The sequence below is a fragment of the Ambystoma mexicanum genome, chromosome 10 (genome assembly GCF_040938575.1).
Source record: "Ambystoma mexicanum isolate Mex_15411 chromosome 10, UKY_AmexF1_1, whole genome shotgun sequence".
Classification (NCBI taxonomy): domain Eukaryota; kingdom Metazoa; phylum Chordata; class Amphibia; order Caudata; family Ambystomatidae; genus Ambystoma; species Ambystoma mexicanum.
This window is the reverse complement of record NC_090932.1, coordinates 251,237,969-251,250,086: the sequence shown is the minus strand read 5'-3', so window position 1 is coordinate 251,250,086 and position 12,118 is coordinate 251,237,969.

Genomic DNA, 12,118 nt, shown 5'->3' with positions numbered 1-12,118 from the left:
AATTTGGCCAATTGGTGGGTTAATTTCATTGCTTTGGATACTGACAGAGAGGTTATTTGGGCATGATTTTGTTTGGGATCTTGGGAACCTGTAAGAAAAAGGTGACAGCTAGATATGGGGGAGGTTTTGGGATCCCCTGGTTCTGATTCTGGGCTGCCCCCCCTTTTTGGAGGCAGTCACCAGAATGGGTTTGAACAAAGGGGTTTTCGTGCTGGTCATTCTGGGGTTTGATGAGGGGCGGTTTTAACTCGGTCCCCACATATACCCAGTCTGGATTGGGATCCTTTGGGACCCATTTTTCTTTGGGAGGAGTTCCCTCATCCCTGAAGGAGAAGATCCTTTTCCCAGAATCCTCTGAGGACCCCTCTCCTTCAAACTGGAAGATTTGCACCTCCACCACAAAATGGGCCTTTTTAGGCTCTTTATTTCTCCTCCCCACCCTCTGCTCCTTGGGTTGCAGACTTTCGGGGGAAGGAGATTTTGGTTCCGGTTCCTGGGTTTCCAGGGTCTTTTTACAAGTGGGGAAGGGAGCTTCCTCCAAGGCTTTACACCCCCCTTCCGCTTGTGCCTCCTCCCTGGGAACCGGTGGGTTGTTGGGGTTCTTCCCCCGTCATTGTTCTGGAGCACCAGACCCTTGATTCGAGGAGTTCTGAGCCGCCATGCTCATCTGAGGGTTCTGTTCAGCCCTCAGCATGCGACCCAGATCCTGTGCCATGTTCTGGACCTGGCAATCCAGTTGGGTCACCTGCTCTGGCTGGTACGGGGACCTTGGGTCTACCCTGGGTTGATCCCGGGAAGGGTAACTATCCCTTCTCGCATAATACCCCTGGTTAGGATAGTTCGGGTATCCCGCCACCCTTGGCCTCCTCTTCCCTGGATTGGGCTGTCTGGGCTCAGGAAAGTGGGGAAAGAAGGATGGGTTGTTTTGGGGGTTGCAGTTTGGCGGGTACCGGGGAAAGAAATTTGGTCCGGCATTTGCGGGTTTACTGCCCTCCTGGGGAAAGTGAGGAGGGAAGTTTCCGGGTTTCCAGCTGTTTGGTTGGATCCCTCCCCCCTTGGGCTGGGGGAATCCACACATAGCCCAGGATTGGTCTATTTCCCTTGTAGCATGGGCTGATGTAGTCAGGGGAGTTAGGGGTCCCATTTGTGGGGTTATCTCCCTGGCTCCCCATTTGGGATTGGCCCGAGGGCCTTCTGGGTTTGGGGTTGGTCTGATTCTGTGCTGGAAGGTTTTTAGGCCACCCATCTCTATTTCTAAAATGGGGGCAACCCTCACCTCCGCCCCCTTAGCAGCAGAAGGGGTGTTGGTTGGTTTGGGGCTTTTGCTAATATTTTTACTTTCCAACAGCTTCTGCACTTGATAGATGTGCCTTGCTTGTTCAATGACCCAGTCTAGTGGTCTTTTCTCATGAAAGTCCCTCACTAGCTGGGTCATAATGTATTTAGGGAGAGCATGAAAGAAGGTGTTCACAAATTTCTTCCTGTCAGTGCGCACCCTTCTGGGGCTCTGCGCAAAGGCACGTTTCAATTCCTGAACAAATTCTTGTGGGGCCTGGTCTTCCCCACATTGTAAATTGTAGGCTGCCTTGCGAGCCTCTTGAGGGTTCCTATGAATGGAAAAATGTTTCAGGATGGCTGCCCTATAGGTGGACCATCTGGAATAGTTCTGATCCTCCAGCCCCGCAGAGAAGCTGGAGTACTCAGGAGAAAATGTCCACTTTACATACTGAATACAGCTTTGGCTGTCCTTCAGATGGAAAGTCTCCATCATCTGCTCAAATAATTCAAGGTGCTCCCAAACCGAATATTTGGCATTTTTGTGGTAGGGTGTGAAGACACTCCTAATTGCTTTTATTTGCTTCAGGGGATGCTTGAGTAAAGCCCTCTTGACTTTGTTAGCCTTTTTAGTTCTGGTCACCCTGGTCCACTCATCCTCTGACTCAGAGGCACTGCTACCAGAGGTGGCGGTCTGGTCTTCTAGACTCTCCCGGATTCTGCGAGCTTGGGACTGGCTGGCAGAATGTGGGGGCCTAGTCTCTTGGGACCTGTGGCACTCAGAGGAGTCTTCTGGCTCTTCCATGCTCCCAGGATTGGTTGAGTACCCTCCCCCCACTGTCCTAGCTGGGAAGAGGTTTTTAGTATGCTCTTGGTGGGCCTAGTCTCATGGAATTCCCCACCAAATTTCACGTCCTGATCTCTTGGTAAGTTATATTTCTGAGGATCCATTTCTCTGATTCTCCCCTCACCGGAGTCTCCCTGATCAGAGAAGATGGCCCTAGCACTTGGGAACTTGTACATAGATGCCTGCCCATCCATTTCTGAAAGACGCTGACCTATTAGCCCCATATTTCCCATTGGGTTGAAGTCTACCATCCCCGTGGCCCTTGGTTCATGTGAGCCAGTGGACATGGGGTTGGCAGAGTACATGGGCTTGAAGGGATTAAAGTCTCTGACGATAATAGGGTTCCTGAGGTTATGCTCAGGGGTTTCCCTCTCCCATCTGACATCATCACTCTCAGCCCCTACTCCCTGATGACATGCAAGAATCTGAACCTTTTGTTCTTCTATTAAGGCCTTACTGGTCTCTACTAGTTGTTCCTGCATGGCTATCTTTCTATGGATCCTGTCCTTTTTTTCACAGAGAGCCTCATTGTCTCTCTGTGCTTCCTGTCTGCATTGGTGTATTGGGCCAATTTTTGCTGCAGGAGACTCACCTCCTGAGTCTGATCCTTATTGGCCTGATTATTCTTTGCCAGAGCATCTTCCTCCCTCCTGGTGTGTTCTAACAGTTTTTCATAGTCCATTTTGAGTTCACCCAGTCTCTGAAGGGCCAGGTGATTTTCTTCTACCTTGTTTTTTAAATGGCTGACTTCCTGGCCTAAAGCATCCCTTTCCTGAATTAGAGTACCCCTCTGTGCAGCCAGGTCGTCCCTTTGTTTTCTAATGGCACATCATTTTTGGCGCTCCTCATTAAAATCTGTTTGAGTGTGGAGATCCTTCACTATTAATTTATTATTTTCCGCCTTCATTTCATTAGTCTGATTTTCTAGGGCAACTATCTGCCCTGCGCAGACTCTATTATAACTTAATTGCTGCTCCAGCTTTTGTTGGCACTGTTGTAGATAAACCAACCTTTCTTGGCACTCATTTTGCAGTGTCAGTAATTTGGTATCCTGCTCTACCTTCTCTTGCTGCAGGAGATCCAGATCTTCCTTTAATTTTGTCAGGTACTGTCTGGTTTCTCTCTCTGATTCTTGGCTCTTTTGTAGCCTTTGCTCTGCAGAGTCCAAATCAGTTTGGGTTTTCTCTAGGAATTGTACATGCCTCTTTGCCAGATCTAGGTTTTTGCCATATTTTTCCTGTATTACTCCAATGTGGAGGTACAGGTAAACCGCTATTTCGGCAATTTTACATTGCTCTTCTTTTACCCTTGGGGCCATATACAGTTCACTAAGTGTCTGGTGTAATGGACCCTGGTCCTGCCATTTATCTAATTCTGTGGCAGTGACTTGTTGTTTGATTCTCTGCAGCCGTACATTCTCATCCTGCTCTGTCCATTCACCCCTGACAAACAATTTGTGCAGTGGTGTTCTTTTCCCATATTGATTTCCACTGGGGTCGCCATTCCGTAAATATTAATTTCCTTTGGACTTATCTCAGGGTTATTTTTACCTTTGCAAAAAGGCCAAACTCCTTTGAGTATTTATATTGAAGGGTGTTTTTACAGTGTAGCACAGTATGGTAGCCCAACAAGGTGTATGTACCCCATCAGTTAGCATGATGTGTTAGACTGTCACAACTAGTATGTCTAATTCAGGATCCCATGATGAGCCCCCAAGCTGTAAGTGATTTCAATACGGCACTCACCCAAGTCAACGCCTAGAATGTAGTGCACAACTGAAATCCTTATTTATTTTTGTCTAAAAGTTCTTTATTCTGAACCATATACCACTCATATCATGCCCCTCTCCTGGAACCCCCCCCATCCCCCTGCTCACACTGAATCAGGAATCAGGCTGGTTTGCAAAGTTAAAATATTTATTTATGTATTTACAATTTAATCACACTGTGTTTTAATGGCTACACAATAATCACAAATGGGGTGATGTAACACTGAATAATCTCTTTAATTCACAAGGAGTAATAGTGAGCAAAACAATTCAGCACAGAAATGATACTTTTGTGTGTGTGTGTTCAGATCAAATAGCACTGTGGTTAAAGGTTCCCCCTGCACACCCCTCAACCCCCAATAGGCAATGTAAAGAGATAGGAGGAGAGAGCAGGTATTCAGGAATAGCTGAATTCAAACAAAATATCATTCCCCCTTTCCCCCAGCAAACACAAGAGAAAAACGAAATTGACTGTCAAGCTGTCAGAATGGCTTTTAAAGTTATCTTGAGAATGGACTGAGCAAAAACACTAAATATGGTCTAAATTGCTGACATTGTTATAAATTCTTATGGGAGCTGCTTTGGATAGTTGCACACAAACACAAGCAATAATTTAATACCAAGAAACAATTTGAAATCTTAAAATTCAAGTCAGAAGCAATCAAAAGCTGTTTTACACGTGTAAGAATTTCTCAAAAATGAAATTCACGGCAAACTTTTCACTGCGCAATAATCGCGATAACAAGAGAACCCTATGGATTTGGAATGCTACAAGCAGAAGTTGAGATTTTGTTTCTAGCACAAAAACGGAGGAAGTTATAGGCGTTTTAGAAGCAGTCGTTTTTTTTGAGATAGGCGCAAGAATGGAAAACAGGAATGCACTTTTAAAATGACAAAAGGATTTCTTACACTAGAGGAGGACTATGAACAAAACGAATACCACACAGGAACACAGCCCCTTTATCAGTATGACTGCCTGCACAGGAAACTCGCGTTTAATCAGGCAGGCTCCTGACAGCTGTCATCCAGCAGCCCTCTGCTGCACAGAGATTTTTGACATCCACAAACAGGCCACTTTTGCTGTATAAATCCCTTAATGCTTTCAGCTTTTCAGGACCTTGCAAGTTCACAATGATTTCTTAAACTAAGTGAATTGTAGCACCCAGCAAGAATTTTGGATGTTTAAGCGTGTTTGGTACCGGCATTCAGCAGTTTCAGCAACAAAGAAAAGGGGATTTAAAGCAAGATTTTGGGGTTTCATTTAGCAAAACACTGCTTTTTCCTTCTGTACTCCATTTTCAATTGTTGTGGAGCCCAGTGACATATTCCAGGAGTGAGATCTCTGTTCCACCACTGACAACATGCGTGGCAGATTGGGCAGCCATCCTTTGTGCGTTGAAAAGCCCGATTTTCAGAAGTTTTGGCAAGCACAAGGGGTTTGCGGCCATTTTGCTATTTTTGGCACCATCATAACACAGTGATGCATCATAGCAGAGCAAAAGTAGGTCAATAAATCACACAACACAGACCACATATAAATACAAAAACCTGTGTTCTAAAGCTTTAAAATAAATTCCTAAAAAGTGATTGCCCTGATCAGATTCATTAAATCCATTATAGCACACTTTGACACAATACATTAAATGCATGACAACAAACTCAGTTCATGAGTACCACAAGGCCAATTGATGGCAATTATCACATGACCCATTCTGTTAATACTTTCCAGACTCAGGTGTTTCTTATACAAATGTTAAGAATCTAGTTAGAGCCGGGTACAATGAAATATTGTCTCCCACCATGAATCTTGCCCTTGGGCTTTCACCAGCATGCACAAAAGAAGAACCTAAAAACCCTTTAAAACAAATCAATCTAAAATTGAAAGTATGTGGACAGCATATAGGTGTTTCAGGGTGTCCAGCTTTCTAGTTGATCGACGAAATCTAAAAATTCTCTCTTCTTTTGTCAAACCCTTCCTGGGGCCAAACAGGTTTAACTTAAACCTCATATAGGCCTATCTTGCTACCACACATGGCAAATGTTTTAAATAGCTTGGAAGAGATTTCAGCTTTCTAAAAAGAGAGTACTCCTTGTAGTGTGGGTATTTTTGTAATTGCTGTATAGATAGCCTCCAGTCATGTTGATACAGCTTTCTCTTTGTCTGTGTTGGATTGTGGGTGAGTTCACACACATCTAACCCAATTGCCAAAAGTAGATAATCCAAGACAAATGCATAACTCCTTAATGATGGGACAGTTTTGTCAAAAATGACTTGGTTAAGATCACAGAATAGAGAATTTGCTGATGTACTAAGAATTTTTTAGTACAATGTTAACTTTTTCCATTGTGCCAAAGTCTGTAAGGAAATCAAGCTCAATTTGTGTCTGAGGACACAGTTCAGTATGGATGATCCAAAGACAAAGGGCCTCATTACGGGTCTGGAGGTAGCCATGCCGCTTTTAGTGGCATGTCTACCCCCATACCGGGTACCGGGTCCGGGATCCAGGAATGCAGAATTACTGGGCCATTCTGACTTGGAGTGCCGGTAATTCCCTTTCCTGGGACCCGGACCCGGTACATCCCCATTTCCATTTGAGCCCCCATAGGGCTCAATGGGAATGGGGAGAATGCTAACCATGGGCCCGTTAATGACGGGCCCGTTGTTAGCGTCCTGGTCTGCTAGCGGGTCCCGCTAAGGACGCCTGGTTTTACCAGGCGTCCTTAGCGGGACCCGCGAGCAGACCTCGTAATGAGGCGGTAGAGGGTTAATGGTGCCGGCAGCTCTACCGCCGCCATTAACCCTCTGCCGCCTTCCTCGTAATGAGGCCCAAAGACTTGCTTCCAAACCGAGCCTTACAGAGGATTAAGAAAGGGGCCTAGTTCAAATAGAATAATATCAAGACCACAGGGTAAGGCTGGGACAATTTTTGAGGAGTAGAATTTTAACAATGGAAGTAAAGAGTCGCACAAAATTATATTTTAATTACGTCAACAAAGGTTTAATCTTGGCTCGCAGAATTTCTATCATCAACTTGTGGGAAAGGCAATTAGAGATCTTAAATCCTAAATATGTTGGTATATCAACTCTCTCCAATTTAGCAATACCCACAGACCAAAGAACATTTTTTGGAGCTAGTTGCTGTGTTCTGCATGAAGTGCAATTGCATTTAATTTTTGTTGTAATCCAATCGGGGTGAGACCGAAGAAAAGCAAATCATCGGCGAATGCCAGCCAATTAAAAAGTATCAACCCTAATTGTGCTGTAATAAAATAAACCTCACCCCACAATTTCTCTATATCTATTTCTGTGATGTATAAATTAAAACGGTTAGGAGCCAGGATGCAACCTTGCCTTACGCCAGTGTATGTGGTGATACACGAGACAGAGACCCTGCTTTATTTATCTAACTTGAATGGAGGTGTTATCGTAAAGGAGCATAACTAGCACTAAGAGACCTTCTGGAATCCCCAATTTTTCGTCAAAGACTCTCCCTATTCACTATGTCCATGCTAGCTATGTATATAGTTTTTGCTGCATTAGCTTGAGTTGATGCATGTAGATGCTTTAATAAACATCTGTTCAGTGAGGTACTGAGTCTTCGATGAAAGCCTATTTGGAATTTAGGGATGGGATTCAATTTGTCGGGCCAAACATCTAGCTCTTTTAGTAAAAGAGATGCAAAAATGGTACTTGAAGTGTATAATAAGGCTATAGGATGGTAATTGTCTGGATTAATTCTGTCCCCCTTTTTCTATAAGAGGATCATGTACAAAATATTCCAAGTAGGACGGATGAGGTCTTCCGCAATGACATCCTCAAAAAGGTTGCCCAGAATCGAAGATGAAAGCAGGTTTGAATTTAGTAGTAATTGGTGCAAGACGCTCATGACCAGGACCTTTTGAAGTCTTCAGTCTTAAGATTACGATTATAATGACTTCTCTAGCAAAGGCACCTCCCCATCTCCTCAGTGTTTGTCTAGAAATAGAATCAAATGTGTTTTGATTAACCATCTAGGCATAAATCCTCTTGAAATGCTCAATCCATAGAGTTTCCTAATGTAGTTATGCTGTGTTATTTCATTTACATTCATGATGCCATTTGTAATTTCCCAAAACTAAGAGACTCCTTTACCAATTAAAGAGTGGAGAATCTTTTCCCTGTCTTTGGTATTAAGTGAATACTTCTGCCCTTTGCAGTGGCTTCTATGGACTGACATATTATTTTCTTAGCAATATTGTAAGCATTGTTGTCGATGATTAATTCCCTTTTTAATGCTTTTTTCCCTTTTTGCCTCGAAAATCACTGCACTATAAGCGTGAACCCTTGGATTCTAGACTGAACTGTCTGCTTTCCCAGTAACCTTTGAAAGACAAGAAAACACAACCCTAATAAAATTCTCAACGTTAAACGTTGTCTAATGGGGTTCTAAAGTTACTAATGCAATAAAATCCTTGAGAGAAGACATATATTGATTTAAAAATGAAAAGTTCAATCTTACACTCAGACACTTTCTACAGGGAAATATACCTGCCAAGGAAGGATTGCAAATGTAATAAAGCGTGATCACTAAATTCATTAAAATGTATACATACTGCTGAACTCCTGTGGATATTTCAGTAGAAAGGAATACATGGCCAATCCAAAAAGCAGCCTTCCATCTTTGCCAGGATATCATTTTCCCCTGTGCAAAGGAATGAGATCCAAACCCCACAAAGTCATGGATTCAACCCATTGTTTTCCTCTTCTTTTATTGGAATCCCTGAGTTTATCATGGGAAACATAGGTAACTTCTTTACCTGAATCATGATCAAATGTGCATGATGAATTAAAGTCCCTGTTGTGGTGATGGCCCTTACCATACCAATGCTCCAATACTCCAATATCCCACCTAAATCAATCATCATAGAATCATAACTTGATTGGACTGGGCTCCAATAGATATTTATAATGAAAAATGCATTTATAATACCATCCTTATCGATCTGCATTTGTTTAGCAAGAAGTTCATGTGGAGTATTTTCACCCCAGGATAAGTGAACTGCATCAGGCTAAAAGTTAGGCCCAAAGGTACAGGTATTTTGAAAGCACACTGTTAACTGGCAGACAAAAAGGCCATCCTTTAACCTTCAATTGCCAAATCCTCAGATATTGTCTGCAGAAAAAGGAAAAAAAATATTATTGTGCCTTGATTCCAACAAGGTCAAAATAAATTAGGCTTACTTTCCATTACAGGTGACAGATGCACTACAGTGCAGATTTGCTTAAACAGAGAGCTGCCATGGAGAAGTTTGAGCATTTTGCGGCTCAGATGAAACTATGAACACATGAAAATCAAAACTCCATTGCTGGAGGAATTAAATATATCTTACAATATAAAGAGGAACATTGATGGCATGGTGCAGGAGAAAATGTATTTGTGATATAATGTCAAATTTCGAAGCAGGTCCCATGTAAAGAAATACATTTTGACATTTAAAACCACTAGTTTCTCTTCAGAAGAACTGACTTCAGCCTGAGATGGAACACTCAAAGAAGCCTTCCCCCACATCAGATCCCAAAGGGCAAAAACCCTTCACCTCTATCTGGGAAACTCTGTGAAGCCTCAGCAGAGCCAGGAAGGGGGTGGAGCGTGTGCCTGCAAAGAGGCTTATTGGGGTGAAAGAACCACCATTGCATAGACAAATATGCAGCTCTTGTTTTTTTAACTCTGTAAAATACTTGAAATTGAATTCGGTTTGTGGTGGGGTCCTGGGATAACTGACAATTGACTGGCACCAGAGAATGCCACATCATTCAAGGGGTGAAGAGAACATATATTCAGACCCTTAACCTTTAAAGAATGTTAAGTGTTTCATTGCAGACCAAGTCAACAGAGAGCAGATTCCCAAGCATACATTGAGGTTTTGAGAAGAAGAAATGGTTTTAATAATTAAGTGAAAAGTATGTATATAATTAAAAGGCTGCAGATTAACAAGGGGGTCCTGGGAGTCTCTCTGCCAGACATTAGTTCTGGTTACGAGAGCCTTACCCAGATTCTTTAGCTCACTATCTTTCACAGAGGAGAAATATCCAAAACATATCAGTCTTTGTCCCGCCCTGGGGCAGTCCAGCACCGAAATCCTAGGCAATTCTCCTCTGAACCAGAGTACCAACAGCAACCCCAGACACGTGTTTCAGTCTGGCTGGTTGGACCTCATCAGTAGGGTGTAGCTGTGCCTCTCTAAGAATAGTGAGCAAGGGGTCCACATCTGGATTCCCCTAGTAACGTAGGGTGAGACCCAAAGCTACTTAAATTCTGAAAATTAACAAGGGGGGTCCTGGGAGTCTCTCTGCCAGACATTAGTCCTAGTTACGGAGCCTTACCCAGATTCTTTAGCTCACTAATTTAACAGAGGAGGACTTTCCAAAACATATCAGTCTTTGTCCTGCCCTGGGGCAGTCCCGCACTGAAATGCTAGGCAATTCTCCTCTAAACAGGAGATTCAAAAGCAACCCCAGAGATGTGTTTGGGTCTGGTTGGACCTCATCATAGGGTGGAGCTGTGCCTCTCTAAGAATAGTGAGCAAGGGGTCCATGTCTTGAGTCCCCTAGTAACTTAGGGTGAGACCCAAAGCTACTTAAATTATGCAAATTAACAAGGGGGCTACCATATGATTATGTGGAGAATCATATTTTGTTGATAGACTGGGGCACCGTAGTAGATAGAGACATTGTTCATGTATCTTCAGAAAGCATAACCAAAGTAATAAGCTATAAGCTATAATGTGATTGCAGCTCCCTGGAATAAATTACAGATCAAAGAGCCAGGTACCTTGTAGCTAATGGAACAAGATACTTGTATGAACAAGATACTTGTCTGTAAAATGTCATGATTCTAATTTGTATCCTTTGTGTCAGAAATTACAAAAACCTGTCATTTGCACATGCAACCACCTGCTGACACCAGACACAGTCCTTAGTGACCGAAATGATGAGACCAAGTCAAAAATATATGGGGTGTGACACTTACCTGTAATTTGAGGAAATGTGTCATGTTGAATATTTTAAAGTTCATATCTGAGTTGGTCAGCTTCCAGAAATGGGGCCTGGTGACTGGTTAACCAATCATGGGAAAAGGTGCTGGACCTTGTGTAGGAGGAAGAACAACCAACACCCAATTTTAATCATTAGCCAATGAGCTGGCACCTCATAATTTAGAGATGTTAGGATATGATTAGGAGTTTTTAAAAGTAGACACACAATGGGAAAGGGTGGAAACAAAATTGCAAGGGAGGCAGAAGGAGGTGGATGAGACAAGGAGAAAGGTGGACTGAAATATGTATAACCGTCAATATACAAAGGAGTCAGAAACATTGGGCCTCATTACAACCGACCCGGTATGGAAACAATGGTGGCAGTAAACCCGCCGCCACCGTTGTTTCCATGCCGGGTGATCACAACTCCTGCAGGCAGAGGCGTCAAACCCGCCAGTTCTGACCTGGCGGGTTTAACACTGCCCGCCTGCAGGCGGACGAGGAAACACCAGCACCATCACAAGATGGTGCCAGTGTTTCCATGATCCCCGTTCCCATTGAGTCCTATGGGACTCAATGGGAACGGGGATTAACACCATTCCGCCTCCGGAATTCCCGGGTCACTGGGGTTGTAATGCCCCGGTAATTCCGGGAATCACAGAGGCGGAATGGTAATACGAGTCCGGCGGTAACCAGGTGGTTTTACCGCCTCGGTTACCGCCGGACTCGTAATGAGGCCCATTGTTTCTAAATAATTTCAAAATTGTCCAGAGCGCACAGAAGGAAAGGTTCCCAGGATTTACACAACTATTCCAAGAGAACATTTTTAATTTGTCCCAGTTAAAGATGAGACATGTCTGGTGATTGATTTCCTGCTGTCTCTGAAGAGCGTTGATGGAAACCACTACCAATCTTCATGATTTCCTAGCTGCTCTTTTTCCTCATCCAATGAGCTTGAGACTAAACTTACACCAATGGTGTTGATGTCCTGTTTGATGGTTAAAGATGTACAGGTTATTTTAAAGTCCTTTTCACCATTTGTGTTAAGACCTTTGAATCTGATAAGATTCTCAGGATTGGTGAGGTTATGCAAGGATATCCAAGTCCTTGAATCTAAAATGGTCCTTTTGAACCCAAACAAACCCAGCCACAATTGGAGAGAGGAAATGGACCACTATCCTTTCACAACTTTCATCGGTTTTATCCACCCAGTC